Genomic DNA, 16929 nt, shown 5'->3' with positions numbered 1-16929 from the left:
AACCTTAGAAAGTGAAACGCTGGATAAAGGGGGATTACTGCATTTGTTTGCCTAATTATGAATCTGAAGTCCATCATCATTAAACAAAACTTGGTGTTCAATTCATGGATGTAAATATACTACATTGTGTGTGTTCATGATTGACATTTCATATATTTTAAGCACTTACCCTAAACAAAAGTTAATAATAACTTCTATTTTATGAGTTACTTACTGTGTACGAGATACTGTCATAAGTGTCTATTGAATCCTCATGGTGGCTGTAGAGACTGTCATTTTATAGGTGAGGAAATCAAGGCTCAGGGCAGAAAAGACACTTGTCCCAAGTCACACTGCTGATCAGCACATTGAACTCAGTCTGTCTGGTTGTATTATGCTGCCTCATTGGGAATATAATCCATGATAGAAAATTTACTTTAAATTCATTTACATAGTAATATAGAGTTTTACTTTTCTTATAGTTAGAAATAGATAGGATATTATTATTGAGTTCTGCTTGTCCCCATTTAAGTTTTTCTGAAGGTGTCAGCCTATTTTGTCAAAGCTACTAAGGCATCCAGTAACTTTTCTCAGCTGGTGGAGAAGAGTCAAGGGAGAAGCTAAAATTTCTAACAGGATACTGAAAAGTCTGATTACCACAAATATCTAAGAATCCTTAGAAAAAAATGGTAAACTAGTATTAAAAAGTAGAAAAACAATAGATGTTGGTGTGGATGTGGCGGAAGGGAACACTTACATTGCTGGTGGGAATATAAATTAGTACAGCCTCTATGGAGAACAGTATGTAGATTCCTTAAAGAACTAAAAGTAGATCTACCATTTGATCCAGCAATCTCACTACTGGGTATCTATCCAAAAGAAAATAAGTCAGCATATGAAAAAGACACAGATACATGCACATGTATGTCTATAGCAGCATAATTCACATTTGCAAATATATGGAACCAACCTAAGTGCCCAGTGACCATCGAGTGGATAAAGAAAATGTGATATATATAGACCATGGAATACTACTCAGCCATAAAAAAGAATGAAATAATGTCTTAGACATACAGAGTGATATAATGGACTTTGGGAACTCAGGGTTGGGGAGGTTGGGAGGGGGTGGGTGACAAAAGACTACGTATTGGGTACAGTGTACACTGCTCAGGTGATGGGTGCACTAGAAGTTCAGAATTCGCCACTTATAGAATTCATCTATGTAACCACAAACTACATGTACCCCAAAAGCTATTGAAATTTTTTAAAAAATTGGCAAACTGAGTTATACATTTAAAAAAATCCAGTAAATTTAAGTGAAATAAAGGGAATTAAATAATATTTAATTAAAACAGAACTCTTTTTAGACAATTGTCAGTTTAAAGATGATTTCTCCTAGCAAATGAAATCTCAAGCATTTTAAAGGGGTTTTAAAATGGTGACTTATAAAAATTACTCCACATACTTAAAAATCTCAGTTTCCTTCTGCAGTTGAGCAGTCCTCATATGACAATTTGCAAATGGGCTCAGATTTTTCCCTATGGATCTTGCTATATGTTTGTAGCAAGTTTGTTAGGGAAAGAACAGGATAGAATATTATATAGGCAAATAACTTTTCACATTATTCTCATGTAGCCATCATTTTTTAAAACTAAACTTATTTGATGTTTTGGAAATGTGAAAGATAAGTAGACAAATTAAGCATGGATATTCAGAACTTTTGGAGGAAGTTTACTTTTACTAAAAGTAGTCATTCATGATGATGACAGTGTTAAAATTATGTATGTTCTCATTGATAAGATTCAAGATGGAGAGAAGATTGCTCTTGGCATTGTAGAGGTAGCCATGAGGAAAGGAATGATGATTTAGACAAAATAAAAATATATCAACAAATTTAAGAAAAAAATTGGGCAGCTTTTTCACCAAAGATTAACACAAGGAAGGACGTGGTCATGTACAATTGGCTCCAGATTGCGGGAGGCCCTGGAGGTCAGATTGAATCCCATTTTGACTCTGGAAAGTGATTTATTGAACATCTACCATGTGAGTCTGTTTTATTTTAGCAGATACTGAGACAAAACAATAAGGAAAATGTGGACGTTATGCCCTTAAGGATATTTTAACCCAAAAGCATATGTCAGGATAAACGTTGAGAAACTGGTGTATACACATACTTCCTTCATATGCATGGAAAGGAAGAACAGAAATACGTGGAAGGTCACATGTATAGACAAAAAGAAAGAGGAAGAACCAAAATGACCTATCTAGACACTAGGCTTCTGTGCAGACAGAAGCTCTGTATGGAGCTTTTAGCTCTATCTGGAGATGAGCTCAGCTGAAGAAAACTGCCTCCCTCAAAATCATGTTCACTCAGTTACTGGCCTCTGTCCAGTAGCTGAGTAACACTTGAGTATAAAGACCTGGCTCCCTTGCTCCAACGTAGGACAACTTAGAAAAGCCATCCCAGCTCCAGAACTTCTTGAGGGGTAGGTAGAAGCCTCTGTTGGTCCTGCATTGAAGGTTAACTTCTCCCTCTGCCCAAATCCGCCTCCTTTCCTATGTTTCTACAAGTGTTAATCCCAAGAGCTCTTTTTAGTAAACATACAGGTTGCCAGTCTCCATCTCACCATCTTCTTTCTGGAAAACCCAACCTGTGATAAGTTCTTGGGTCTGTTAATGACACTGCCCTTCTTTTCAGCTCCTCTGCTTCTCTGTGACTTTCTTTCATCTGCCATTCTCTTTGTTTATTTGTCTTTCTGTTGTCTAGTCACTCTTCTTTTTTTCTCATGCTCCTGTCTTTCACCAAAATGTACGCCTAAAATGTTTGTTTTAATTATTTAGTAGTGTTTATTTCACTCTATTTTTAAAAATAATCGTTTTCTATTTATTTCTTTCATAGTACACTCTCCTTTCATTCCTTCTAGTTTCTCTTCAAAACAATCTACAATCCAACACACTCTTCATAAAAAAAAAAAAAACCCCAAAATTAGCCTAAATAAACTACTGACTCTCATTTTTGAATTTACCTATCTGACCCTTAACTAGGGTGACAATATGAGTATATGCTGTTGTCTCAGTACTGTATATTTATTAATAGCACTCCACCCTCAAAAGTGTCCGTTTTAAATAAAAAACTGCTGAGATATTTTCTTTACTTTTAATGGAGTTTTGTAGGTTTCGGCTGACTTGCAATTGGAAAAATGCTCCCCTCTTCTAGTTTAGGTGGCACATTTGTTTAATAAAATCTTAAGAATGAAGTCAAGGTTTATATGTCATTATCTCAACCCCGTCCCTCTCCACCCCAGTACCTTTGAACTGATTCAGAAATAAGCCCTTTTGGAATTAAACACTTTAAATGTTGTATAAAAATTTTGATTTAAAACAGTAACTCAAGAAAGGATGCCAACAGTCTTTTTATTAGTTTGATACTTTCTCTGAAGATTCATTCCTATTCATCATACCCACAGATGGGCTCACTGAAGAACTGCTTCACACATTAAGTCCAAGGACAAAATTCATTCATTCAGAAAAAATCCATTGAGCGAGAATGATGGCTGGGTCCTGCTCTTTAGGCATATAGTGGTGCCCTTGTTCAAACAAATAAATGCATGAGAGCATTTCAGATTATGAATAGAACTATTCACGGGATAGTGAATAGTTGGGATTCCATGGGTGGGATAGATGATGAGGGAGGGCCTCATGGAGAAGGGGGCATTTCAATTGTGACCTAAACGTCAAAGATCTAAATGTAGAGTGTTCCCAGGAGAGGGAAGAGTGCATACAAGACCCAGAGGTGGAAATGAATGTTTGATTGGAAGGCAGTGAATAGTTGGGATAGTGGGCCTGGTAATGTGGAGCCCTTCTTGGATTTTATTTTGGGTAGTTTAGAAAGCCTTTGGGATGCTTTAACCAGAGTGCAACATAATGTACTTTACATGTTTAGAAGATCACTCTGGCCACTGGGTGATGGATGGACTGTAGTGGGGCAAGAGTGAAAGCTGAGGGACCAGTTGGGCTCTTGTAAGAATCTCAGTGATGACGGTGGCTTGGATCTAGGTTGGCAATGGAGGACATGGAGCCAACATGACTTGCTGCTGGGTTGGAAGTAGGGAAGAAGAAAAACGGAGGCTGTGTTCTAGACCTCTGGTTTGAGCAGCTGGTAGGTTGGATAGTGTCATCATAATGAGTTGAGAAAGACTGGAAGAAAGACTAGGTTTTCTTTTCTTTTCTTTTCTTTTTTTTTTTTTTTTAACAAGAGGGGATCAGGTAAAAAACAAACAAACAAAAAACAAACTATCTTTGGGCTGTTTAAAATGTAAGATGTTTCTGACCAGATTTTAAATGAGATTTTTCTTGTTGTTTTAGGATTTTAACTGAAGCCCAAAGCTAAGGACAGTAGATGACCATTGCCCCCCATTTTTTTGGAGGGGTACCAAATTTCTTTATTTGAAGGAATGGTACAAATCAAAGAACTTAAGTGGATGTTTTGGTACAACTTATAGAAAAGGTAAAGGAAACCCCAACATGCATGCACTGCCTTGGTGACCAGGGAAGTCACCCCACGGCTATGGGGAAATTAGCCTGAGGCTTAGCTTTCATTATCACTGTCTCCCAGGGTGTGCTTGTCAAAGAGATATTCTGCCAAGCCAGATTCGGGTGCTCCCATTTTGTGCAAGTTGGTCACGTGGTCACCCAATTCTCTGATGGCTTTCACCTGCTCATTCTGGTAATGTGTCTCAATGAAGTCATACAAATGGGGGTCACTTTTGTCAGTAGCCAGTTTGTGCAGTTCCAGTAGTGACTGATTCACATTTTTTTCCAAATGTAATGCACAGTCCGTCGCATTCAGCCCGCTCTCTCAGTTGTCATAGTCTGGTTTCTTGATATCCTGAAGGAAGATTCGGCCACCTCGTTGGTTCTGCAGCTTCATCAGTTTCTCGGCATGTTCCCTCTCCTCATGAGATTGGTGAAGAAAGTATTTGGCAAAGTTCTTCAAAGCCACATCATGGCGGTCAAAGCAGTAAAACACGGACAGGTAAATGTAGGAGGCGCAGAGCTCCAGGATGATCTGGCGGTTGATGGTGGCCTCTGAGTCCTGGTGGTAGTTGTGGCGCACCTGCCAGGTGGACGCGGTCGTCATGGCGGTGGCCAAGGACAGGCGGCGGCGGCGGTGGCTGCGCAGTGCTGGAGCGGCAGCGGGGGCCTTGTGCCCCCCATTTTTAAAAGAGGTGTTATACCCACCCTCACATGGCATGTTAAAAGGTGGCTGAAACCAGGCCTGAGCTTGCCTCTAATATCTGACAGAGAAGATTCTTTAAAGGTAGTTCATGGAAGTAAGATGCTATTCTCTTTTTATGAGGAGCAAGGCATGTGTTTTTTTTTTTGTTTTTTTTTTACCCCATAAGCTGAGAAAGGGACTTCAAGACCCCCTCAGAGAGATTGGAGATGCTTGCCAGAAGGAGGGCACTAGCTTGCTCTTTGACCATCAATAAATCAACTTTGCAAGTACTGTATTCCTTCATTCGTCCAAGTATTCTAGGCTGCAGCGTGTGAGGAAATTGGGGACTCGTGCTTGTTGTGTGTTATGTTTATTATCCTATGCTTACGTATATCTGTATTGTAAGATACAGCTTTTACTGACCCTAACAGAAATTTCAGATTGACTAGGTAAGACAGAAATGCAAACAGGTAGGTATTCTTATGTAACATCAATGGTGGAATCTTAGCATTGATAATTAAACCAATTAATTATCGTCTTTTATATAAGATAACTGAGGGCCTCAAATGCGAATTGACACGTCCTAGGTTTCAATCTGTTAAAAATGCAGCCAGGACAAGAACCCAGATATCCTGACTCTTGGTGATGGTTCTTGCATTAACTCTTTGTTAAGATGGAAGCAAAACAAATTTTCACTCTTTTCGGGGGGACTATTTAAACCATTTCTTTTAGAAGTAGGCCAATAATGTGGGTAAGAACAAGTCTTTTTTTTTTTTTTTGGTCTTTTGCCTTTTACTCATTGCTGAGAGACACTTCTGCTTCTCTCAAATCTTTAAGTTCAGAAATTCTCTGAGATTTTGGTTTAAGTAGGAAAAAATAGTAGAAATACTACTGATTCCGTATTGTGTCTTCCCCTTCCTCCTCATATTTCTCTGTGTCCTCTCCCCTACATCCTCATTTTTTTTTCCTTTTGTTTTGCTGGCAAGCTGCAGAACCTCACTGTGTTAAATACCTTCTTCCTAAATTATGCCTTAGCTGTCCCTTTCATGGAGAAGAGAAGGAAATAGCGTGTGTGTTTCACCATCACAGTGACATATTTCCCTTGGCATTGTATTTAATTAGATTATAGTGAATGCCATGCTGTGTGGTGCTGTGTTTTATTAAGGCCAAAACGTGGTTCCATGATAGAACATGCTGTAAGTCCTGCAGTGCAGTGCAACACGAAATTTGTAGCAACAGCTGTGTCTGCTATATCATAGAGGGTAAATACGGGCCAAAATGTCTATGTAAGGGAGGAAAAAGCCAGAGGAGGTGCTGTTATCCAAGTAAAAAGCACTCTCAGCTTGAAGCATAAAATCTAAGTTTATGATAGAAAATTTCAAACTTTTTAATAGTATCGGAATGGAGCATTTCATTTTAAGCATGATTGCCTGGTGCAGGCAGTGCTGGAAGGCTGAGGTCACTGAAGGATTCGGGTATTCATTTGTTCACTTGTCCATTTGTTCAATACCTATTTGTTGATCATCTGACTTTTACATAGCACTGAGGGGATACAAAGCTTGTTTCCTTCCTCAATGAGCTTGCCCTGTGGATCCACTTGTGAGCCTTATTTTCCTTATCATTGAAGTGAACTCTGGCTACAACAATACAGCTTTCAAAAAAGGCTCCATTGCAACAAATGTTTGTTGAACACTGGCAGGCTATATGGAAAGAATTAGACTGGATTCTATCTATGTTCTAGTCGGAGCCTTAGCTGTTTCTTTAAATGAATATTTGCTCCTCCACCTCTGCTTATTTTCACATTTTCTTCTTTGCCGAATATAGGAACTTCTTTGTGTGTGCCATGATTCAAACTAAAGAATATGTGGACATTTTAAATCTGAGGTTACTGTATCCATTGGCTTTGCTTTATCTCCTTCCTCCAGGCCTAATTGGGTACTCATACGGAAATATGCCAGGAGATAATAAAATGGCATAGGAATAAGCCACTTGTTGGAAATGTATTACGTTCTTCGTCCAAGAACATCATACTGATTGCTGGTATCCATGGAGCATACTCTGATTTTATGTAGCTCCTGTTCAGTCCTGGGCTGAGCCTGCCATGGACAAGCCAGATTTGTTTTGCATCTGATGCTATTAAGAAGTCAGGGTGAATGATGCTTATTGCTGTGTGTAAGTTCTCAGTCCAGAGGACAGACTTTCCAGGAGATTTAAAATGAAGCACTGAAAGGCACACAATGTAACCACTACTTCAGGTCTTCTCTATCTGAAACCTCGAAACACATGAAATGGGATTGTGTTGCTAGGTAGCACCTGTCCTGCCAAAAACTAATGGGCTGAGGATTTTTCCAAATGAGATAAAATCTCATTTCTTTAAAGGGTCGGTTCTGCTCTCCTAGAATGTTTCTGGAGAGGCACCTGGTAGCTCTCTTCAGTGGAAATTACAGAAATAGACAGTTATCACAAGACTGTTTAGTGATGAGATGCCATTGCTTAGCCAGTAGGATGACAGAGTTTGAGCTAGCCAAGCAGTGAGTCCCATTGAGGTTAACCTTAGTAGATAAAGAGTAGCAGTTCTTATATTCATGAGAAGTTCAGACCAGAAGATGATCTATTGCTGCAAGTAGATACCACGAGAAAGAGGAGTTACTGACAGAATATGATAAATAACACAGCTAGATTATACATGAGAAGGGGCTTAAATCTTTCAAAAACTAATGAATAGATGACAATGATAGCTCAGTCAATGCCGATAAATAATAAAAAGTTGCTGGATAGTGGAATATGGGACTAATTTGTGCACCACTCAGCATATGAGATTAAAAAAGTCAAAGAGTCAAGTATATGTAACATTAAATATGAATGATTAAAATGAGGATGGAATGAAGTGAAAGTCAAGTCTGTATGTGCCATTAAATATGAACCTACAGCACCCATAGGCATTTTTTTCAATCTCTTGGAGGATCAAAGTGTACCTGCCTCTGAAAGCAAATGTGTGTATATTTCTTACATGTGAAAAGAGTCAGTGTAAATAAAGACACTTTAAAAATGGACAGCATATTCAGAAAGAATTGGTAATGTGACTTTTGATTCTGAACATTTGGATCAGTGTGAGCAGTATTGATATTTGGCTCTGAGAATGAAAGGCAAAGAACCAAAGAACAAAGGGCAGCCTGAGCTGGCAATGGACAAGAGTGGAATAGCAGATAATGAGGAGAGGAGTACAACTAGACACGCAGGGCCTCAGATGTCTGGGAGGATAACTGACAAGAAAGGACACAGTCAGGGCAAAGAAATGTGAAATCATGATGTCTTTGATGAATCTTTTCCCCATCAGTCTAGGTATGCTGTAAAGCAGACCTAAAGAAATAAAAAAGCATCATCCAAAGGCCTGTCTTTGAATTCCATTAATGATGACATGACAGAAGACAAAACATCCACATCCATATGCAGACTCTTTGAAAACACTGATGAGTGAGATGTCATCGAATCTTTTAGTGCTTATTAAATTGTATGGAATAGAGTGTTTCTGTTAGAGGGAAAAATGTATATCCAGCTAGTTAAGAAATAAAGAGACAAACTAATTTGTATTAATCCAAGGAAAACCACTTATCTGCAACTAAATGACATGGTGGTTAGAATGGGTCTTTCTAATTAGTCAAATAAGAGCAGCATTGCCCATGTCTGGATACCCTAGCCTTTCTTCATATGTGTAAATTCCATCACCTAAAGACAGATATGAATAAATTTTATCTTACAAGGATGATCAGAGAAGGCTCTCAGGAGAAACAAAATGTTTAAGTATGGAAAGATAAGATGCTATTACTGCTATTGCTTAAAAAGTAAAATTCTAGCTAATCAATCATTTCTGTTCCTTGGTTTATAATTAACCAGTTTGGAAGAGTTTCTTTCTTTTGCCACAAGAAATTGGGTAGTCAGAAGTAATGATGATTTCTGTATAGAGTTGCCCCTGGAACAATACAGGGGTTAGGGACATTGACCCCCTGCACAGTTGAAAATCTGTGTATAACTTTTGATGCTCCCCCAAACTTTACTAATAAGCACTGTTGACTAGAAGCCTTACCAATAACATATAGTTGATTACGTTATCTATTTTGTATGTTATATGTATTATATGCTGTATTATTACAATAAAGTGTGCTAGATAAATGAAAATGTTATTAAGAAAATTATAAGAAAGATAATATATTTACTATTCATTAACTGGAAGTGGATCATAATAAAGGTCTTCATTTTTGTCATCTTCCCATTGAGTAGGCTGAAGAGGATGATGAAGAGGAGCATTGGTCTTGCTGTTTCAGGTGTAGCAGAGGCAAAACAAGTGGAGGAGGTAGAAGGGGAAGCAGGAGAGGCAGGCACACTCTGTGTAACTTTGTGGAAATACATCTTAATTTCTGTCTGACTTTTTGCTTTTTCATTTCTATAAGGTATTAATCCTTCTTCAATCATTTGCTTTAGTTTTAGTGCCTGTATCATAGAAAGGTCCATGTTGTACAAGAAGTTAAAATCAGTCTTGAATAATCAGAACCCTTCTGTCAGGTTTTCTGATGTCATCTTCTTTCCTGGCACTGCTTTTATGTCTTTTTCCTCGTTGTCTGGCACTGATTCAGAAACGCTCATCTCCATTAAGTCCTGTTCTGTTAATTTCTCTTGTGTAGTGTCTATTTGCTCTTGAATTTCTCCAACATCCATATCTTGAAACCCTTTTTGCCCCACTTTTTTGCCATATCCACAATCTCTTTTGTTATTTTCTTCATAGGCACTGTCAGAAAGCCTGTGAAGTAATGAACAATATCTGTATATAGTTTTGTTCAGCAGAAATTTATGGTTTTGAGCTGAAGGATTTAACTTTTTTTTTTTTTTTCTGAAACAACAATGGCATCAAAAATCCTGGAACCCTTCCAGATTTTTATGGTGTTCTCTCTTTCAGATTTCTTTTCCATATGCAGAAAACTGAAACTGGACCCCTTCCTTTCACCTTATAAAAAAATTAACTCAAGGTGGATTAAAGATTTAAACGTAAGACGTAAAACTATAAAAACACTAGAAGAAAACCTAGGCAATATCATTCAGGACATAGGCATGGGCCAAGACTTCATGACTGAAACATCAAAAGCAATGGCAACAAAAGCCAAAATTGACAAATGGGATCTAACTAAATTAAAGAGCTTCTGCACAGCAAAAGAAACTATCATCAGAGTGAACAGGCAACCTACAGAATGGGAGAAAATTTTTGCAATCTATCCATCTGACAAAAGGCTACTATCCAGAATCTACAAGGAACTTAAACAAATTTTTTACAAGAGAAAACAACCCCATCAAAAAGTGGGCACAGGATATGAACAGACACGGACATCTATGCAGCCAACAGACACATGAAAAAATGCTCATCATCACTGGTCATCAGAGAAATGCAAATCAAAACCACCATGAGATACTATCTCACGCCAGTTAGAATGGCAATCATTAAAAAGTCGGGAAACAACAGATACTGGAGAGGATGTGGAGAAATAGGAATGCTTTTACACTGTTGATGGTAGTGTAAATTAGTTCAACCATTGTGGAAGACAGTGTGGCCGTTCCTTAAGGATCTAGAACCAGAAATACCATTTGACCCAGCAATCCCATTACTGGGTATATACCCAAAGGATTGTAAATCATTCTACTATAAGGACACAAGCACACGTATGTTTATTGAAGCACCTTTCACAATAGCAAAGACTTGGAACCGAGCCAAAAATACCCATCAGTGATCAACTGGATAAAGAAAATGTGGCACACATACACCATGGAATACTATGCAGCCATAAAAAAAATGATTTCATGTCCTTTGCAGGGACGTGGATGAAACTGGAAACAATCATTCTCAGCAAACTAACACAGGAACAAAAACTAAAACACCGTATGTTCTCACTCATAAGTGGGAGTTGAACAATGAGAACATATGGGCACAGGGAGGGGAACATCACACACTGGGGCCTGTCATGGGGTCAGGGGCAAGGGGAGGGATAGCATTAGGAGAAATATCTAATGTAGATGATGGGTTGATGGGTGCAGCAGACCACCATGGCACATGTATACCTATGTAACAAAACCGGACATTCTGCACATGTATCCCAGAACTTAAAGTATAGTAAAAAAAAAAAAAAAAATTTTTTAAAGAAAAAAAAGAATCATTTTCGTGGAGTACTGTGTGTAATGAGCCTTAAAGTCCTTATGAGCCCTTGACCTGAATTAGAGATGTGTTTAGGGGCAAGTATACCACATTTTTTCAGTGTTAAACTCATGGGGTTCTGGGTAGCTGGGGGCATTGTCCAATATCAAAAGAAGTTTAAAAAACAGTCTCTTACTGGCAAGGTACTTCCTGACTTCAGGAACAAAGCATTGATGGAACCTATCCAGAGAAAGGGTTCTCACTGTATAGGCCTTCTTTTTGTACAACCAAAAGATTAGAAGCTGGTGTTTATCTTTTCCTTTCAAGTCTCAGGGGTTAGCAGCTTTATAGATAAGGGAAGTCCTGTTATAAACCCAACTGCATTTGCACATAAACTGTAGAGTTAGCCAATCTCTTCCTGCCTTTGATCCTGGTGTTTGCTTCTCTCTCTCTATCTCTCTCTCTCTTTTTTCCAGAGTAGAACACTTTTGTCTGCATTAAAAACCAGATCAGGCAAATATCCTTTCTCCTCAATGATTTTCTTTATGGCATCTGGGAACTTGTCTGCTGACTCTTGGCTAGCAGAATCTGCTTCTCCTGTTATTTTGACATTTTTAAAGCCAAACCTCTTTCAAAAATTATCAAACCATCCTTTGCTGACATTAAATTCTCCAACTTTAGATCCTTCATCTTCCTTTTGCTTTAATTTGTAATATAATGACTTCATTTTTTTCTCAAATCATATTAGAGACCATAGGTGTGCCTTTCTTATAGCAATCCTGCAACCACATAAAAGCTGAATTTTTAATATGAGATGAAAATGTGTTTTGCAAAAAGTACAAGGTTTTTGTGCATACTGGTATAGCTGCAGTGAAGGTGTCACAAATTTCCTTTTTGTTTTTTACATCAGTCATTATACTGGATTCATTTATCTCCAGTTTGTGAGCAACCACAGCTATAGACCTCAATCTATGAAAAATATCAAGCAATTTAACTTTTTCTCATAATGTCATGACTTTGCTTCTTGGGAGCACTTCCAGCATTACTAGTGGCACTAGTTCACTGCAATAGCAAGAGAAGGCCAGGCGCTGTGGCTCACACCTGTAATCCCAGCACTTTGGGAGGCCGAGGCGGGTGGATCATGAGGTTAGGAGTTCGAGACCAGCCTGGCCAACATGGTAAAACCCTGTCTCTACTAAAGATACAAAAATTAACTGGGCATGGCAGTGTGTGCCTGCAATCCCAGCTACTCGGGAGGCTGGGGCAGGAGAATCACTTGAACCCAGGAGACGGAGGTTGCAGTGAGCCAAGATCACGCCACTGCACTCCAGCCTGGGTGACAGGGCAAGACTCCATCTCAAAAAAAAAAAAAAAAAAAGCAAGAGAAGGTGGCTAGGAAATAATTGCAACAATATGAATTGTACTACAGTTACATTCATGTGGTTATGATTTAATACTACACCTGTATGTTTGTTTACATTTCTCTTGACTGAAAATGGCACCATGTATGGTCTGAAGTGTTTATGTGCATATGTTTTGATAAATTTTAACTTTTTATAATAGATTTGTGTATATTTATGGTAGTAAATGATAGACTAATATCTACATATATTTTATGAATTATGACATACCTAACTGTTTCTCAAAATTTTTAAATATTTCTAGGCTACAAGATTCATCTGCAAGTTTTCTCAAATGGTGGTAAATCTCCAAAAAATTTTCAATATTTATTGAAAAAATCTGTGTCTAAGTGGTCCTGTGCAGTTCAAACCTGTTGTTCAAGGGTCAACTACACATGATAACAAAGCATCCAGCTGAAAAGTGATTCAGTCCTTCATCATTTCCCACCTTCTGAGAGAGGACTTGAGTTCAGAATGCTGACTTCTGTCCCTTCGTATTCTTTCAGTAGTTAGTATCTCCCTTTTCTCAGAGGCAGATATCTAGAATGATGGGAAGGTGAAAGAAAATCCTGGCTCAGTGAATACAAATACCTCTTTCACTACTTGTGATAAACCTTAACGACCCATCCTCCTTAGAAAACAAAACAAAGAAACAATCAAATAAGCCATTTTTGTCATTTGTTCAGGCAGGGGAATCTTTCTCTTTGAAAGAGTGTGTTGGCTGGTATTACCAAGATTTGAGTCATCTGGTGTCCCTGGGGAAGTTGGAAGCTTAGATTCTTAGCGATGACAAGAACCACAAAGGGTAGTCTGGTTGCCCTGAGAGAATATATTAAACCTTGTATCAGGAACTTAGATTGTCTGTTCATGAATTTGTTTATTCATTCAATTATCTATTCTTGTAGGTGTTAGGGCAATAGTGTTGAGTGAAATCAGATGTGATTCCTGTCCTCCTGGAACACTAATTCTAGTTGGGGAGATAATATATACTAAACAACTAATCACAGATATGAAGTATATGACTATGGTAATAATGAAATGCTCTGAAGGAGGGCACCAAGTTTTGTAAGCACATGCAACAAAGAAGACAAACCTAGACTTGTAGGTTAGGAAAGACTTCATGGAAGGATGAATGGAAGTTAATCTGATGAGGTGGAATGGAGGAGAGTGTTCCAGACAGGAGGACTCTCATGAGCATCATCCTATGGAGGGGAAAAGATTTTCTTAAAATTCTCCAGACACAATACTTGAAAGAGTAGGTTCTGGGGCTCCCTACTCTATGAAATCCTGGCTTTATTATTCACTAAGTGAACATTGATAGTTTCTCTAAGCCTCAATTTCTGAGGAAAAGATTAAAAATGGTAAGAGATAAAAGTATCGACTTCATAGGGTTGCTTTGCATGAAATAAGTGAATGCATGTAAACCAGAAGAGTTTGTAGCTCATTCGAACTAATTGTCAGTTATTTTTGTTAGGTGACAACATTCTAAATCTGCAGTTTTTAGAGTCAGGAAATTCTTTTTTTGTGAAGTTTAAAGTTTTATCAAAGGAATATATATACATGGTTTAAAGAGTCAGAGTGTTACATAGCTTGTAATGAGAAGCAGCTGACCGGTCATCTTTACAGCCTGACATTTTGCATTCCCAGGAGGCAACTGTTTTTCACCTCCATGTTTCTAAATAAAATGTTGGTACTATGACTTCTTGAATTTTTAGTTTTCGATGTTAGCTACTTACTTTTATGTAAGACAAGGATTTAAACTACCACGTATGCTGGAAGTAATGACTATTTCTACATGTAAGATATGTAGAAACTTCTCTCCTCTTGCTGTGTTTACAGTCTTAAACCTATGTTAATGTAAATTCAGTGAGCCAGGTAGTATACTATTATTAATTTTGCTTCCTCTATAATATTTTGTTTTTCTCAAAGTTAATAATATTTTTAAAATTTATATATTTGCTTATTTTTCTATGTATTAATTGCTAATTCAACCCCAAACCCTCCTTAGTTGTGCATAGCTTATTTCAATACATTTAAACATATTAGGCCATCCCAATTTTGTTTTTTTGAAAAAAATCTCCCCTAGAATTTTGGGTCTGCACTGATCTGTACTGCTTGCCCTTTAGACCTGAGATACAGCTGTTATGCTGCATTTCCCTTCACCATCATGCTGAGGCTCCCTGTCACTTTCACTATTCTCTGGCTTTCCTTTTCCTTTGATTATGTTTATCATTCATTCTTATTTTCCTCTTTCATTTTCATTTCATTTCATATTCCAGTACATTCCTGAGAAAAGATATGCGAGAATAAAAAATTTTGAAATGTTGAATATCTGAACATGCCTTTATTCTGTCTTCACACTGAATTGGTAATTTGGCTGGGTATAGAATTTTAGGTTGGAAAATTTTTTTCCGTCAATATTTTAATGGTATTCCTTCATTATCTTTTATATGTAGGAGATGATATTAAGAAGTCACTGCCATACTGATTTAATTAATTAATTAATTAATTAGTTTATTTATTAGACAGAGTCTTGCTTTGTTGCCCAGACTGGAGTGCAGTGGCAGGATCTTAGATCACTGCAACCTCCACCTCCTGGGTTCAAGTGATTCTCATGCTTCAGCCTCTTGAGTAGCTGGGACTACAGGCACGTGCCACCATGTCTGGCTAATTTTTGGTAGTAGAGATGGGGGTTTCACCATGTTGCCCAGGCTGGTCTCGAACTCCTGAGCTCTGGCATTCTGCCTGCCTCAGCCTTCCAAAGTGCTAGGATTACAGGTGTGCCCAGCCTGATTTTTGATCTTGTGTATGAAAATTGTTTCTTATCCCTTCTCTGAAGACTTGTAGTATTTTCTCTTTGTTTTCCAAAATTTTCATGATGATATATGTCTGGATGTGTGCTAATTTTTATCCCTTGTACTGGATACTTTCAATCTAGAAAATTATGTCTTTTAGTCATGAGGGATTTTCTTGAATTATATTTTTGATTTTCTCTCCTCTGTTTCTCTCTCCTTTCTTTCTGGAATTCTTATTATTTGAAAGCTAAAAATCCTGGATTGATACACAAATTTTTATCTATTTTTCTTCCTATTTTCCATCTCTGTTGTATTTCTCTCTTTTGTAACATTGCCTCAAAATTACTTTCCATCCTGTCTGTGAATTTTTCATTTTTGTTGTCATACTTTTAATTTCTAAGAGCTATTCTTTTGTTTTTGAATGCTTCTTTAAAAAATGGAATAATACCTTTCTTGTTTTACGGAGGCAACATATTCTCTTATCTCTCTAATGGTTAATTGCAACTTTTTTTTGAAGTTTTCTTCTTCATAGCTCACAATCTGCTTTTTTGTTTATTATAGTCTCTTGTCTTCCATACAGAGCATTCCTCAAATATGTGTTAATTCTTGACTGCTTATATTTAAGTGTGAGGCTGTAGAGAAGACTGGAAACTGTGAAGAGATGAAGCTTGTCTGCTCCAGCCTTCAGTATAGGGAGATCTGGCTGGGCTCCCAGATCTTAACTTGGGAAGCCTCTGATATCAGTTATCAGTTTTATTAGGTCTGTTCTCTTGGACTAGTCAGATTTCTGAAGAAAGATCTTCCTATGTCCTCTGTGTCTGTGTTTATATTTGTGTATGTATCTGGCTGCGAGCATTCTGGCAACCAAGCAGAGGGAAAAGTCTGAGGGCCTTAACATTGGTATGTATATATTCACCTAATTTCCCTTATTTTAGTACAGTGCCCTTTCACTTAGCGAGCATGGTGTCTCCTGGTTCAGAAGTCCTCTATTTTACATTCTTAAGAGAATAAAACTTTAGTTTTCTAGCAGAGCTGGTGAAGGGCAATCACCCAGTTGTATAGAGTGAAGGAAAGATATTCTGGGTGTCATCTTATTTTCTCTGAAACAGTTTTTCATCCAGGCATCCTATTTTTATCCTCACTTTCACCCTTATATCCAAAGATACATGGCACTACTACTGTCTGAGCCTTTTGGGAGTTTGTGGTATAAATTGATTTGTTTTGTTCTTTTCTTACTGACTTAGATTCAGGTTACTTAGGACCTAGTCAACTAGATAACTAACTAACTTGATTTTCTGACTTCCAATTTATAAAAGCATTCTCTTCTTTCCCATTGTTGTTTTGAGTGTACAACTTGAAATT

The 16929-nt window shown here is 37.7% G+C and overlaps 1 pseudogene across 1 annotated transcript; it reads right to left on the bottom strand.

The window, feature by feature from the left end:
* Nucleotides 1-4406: 4406 nt before the first annotated feature.
* On the bottom strand, nt 4407-5181 carry LOC101015760 (annotated as a pseudogene). The gene has a single exon (XR_636420.3). The product of XR_636420.3 is annotated as a ferritin heavy chain pseudogene (transcript).
* Between the last annotated feature and the right edge of the window lie 11748 nt (nt 5182-16929).

Source organism: Papio anubis, chromosome 14, assembly GCF_008728515.1.
Source record: "Papio anubis isolate 15944 chromosome 14, Panubis1.0, whole genome shotgun sequence".
NCBI lineage: Eukaryota > Metazoa > Chordata > Mammalia > Primates > Cercopithecidae > Papio > Papio anubis.
The sequence above is the reverse complement of the archived record's forward strand: the minus strand, read 5'-3'. Positions and strand labels throughout refer to the sequence as shown.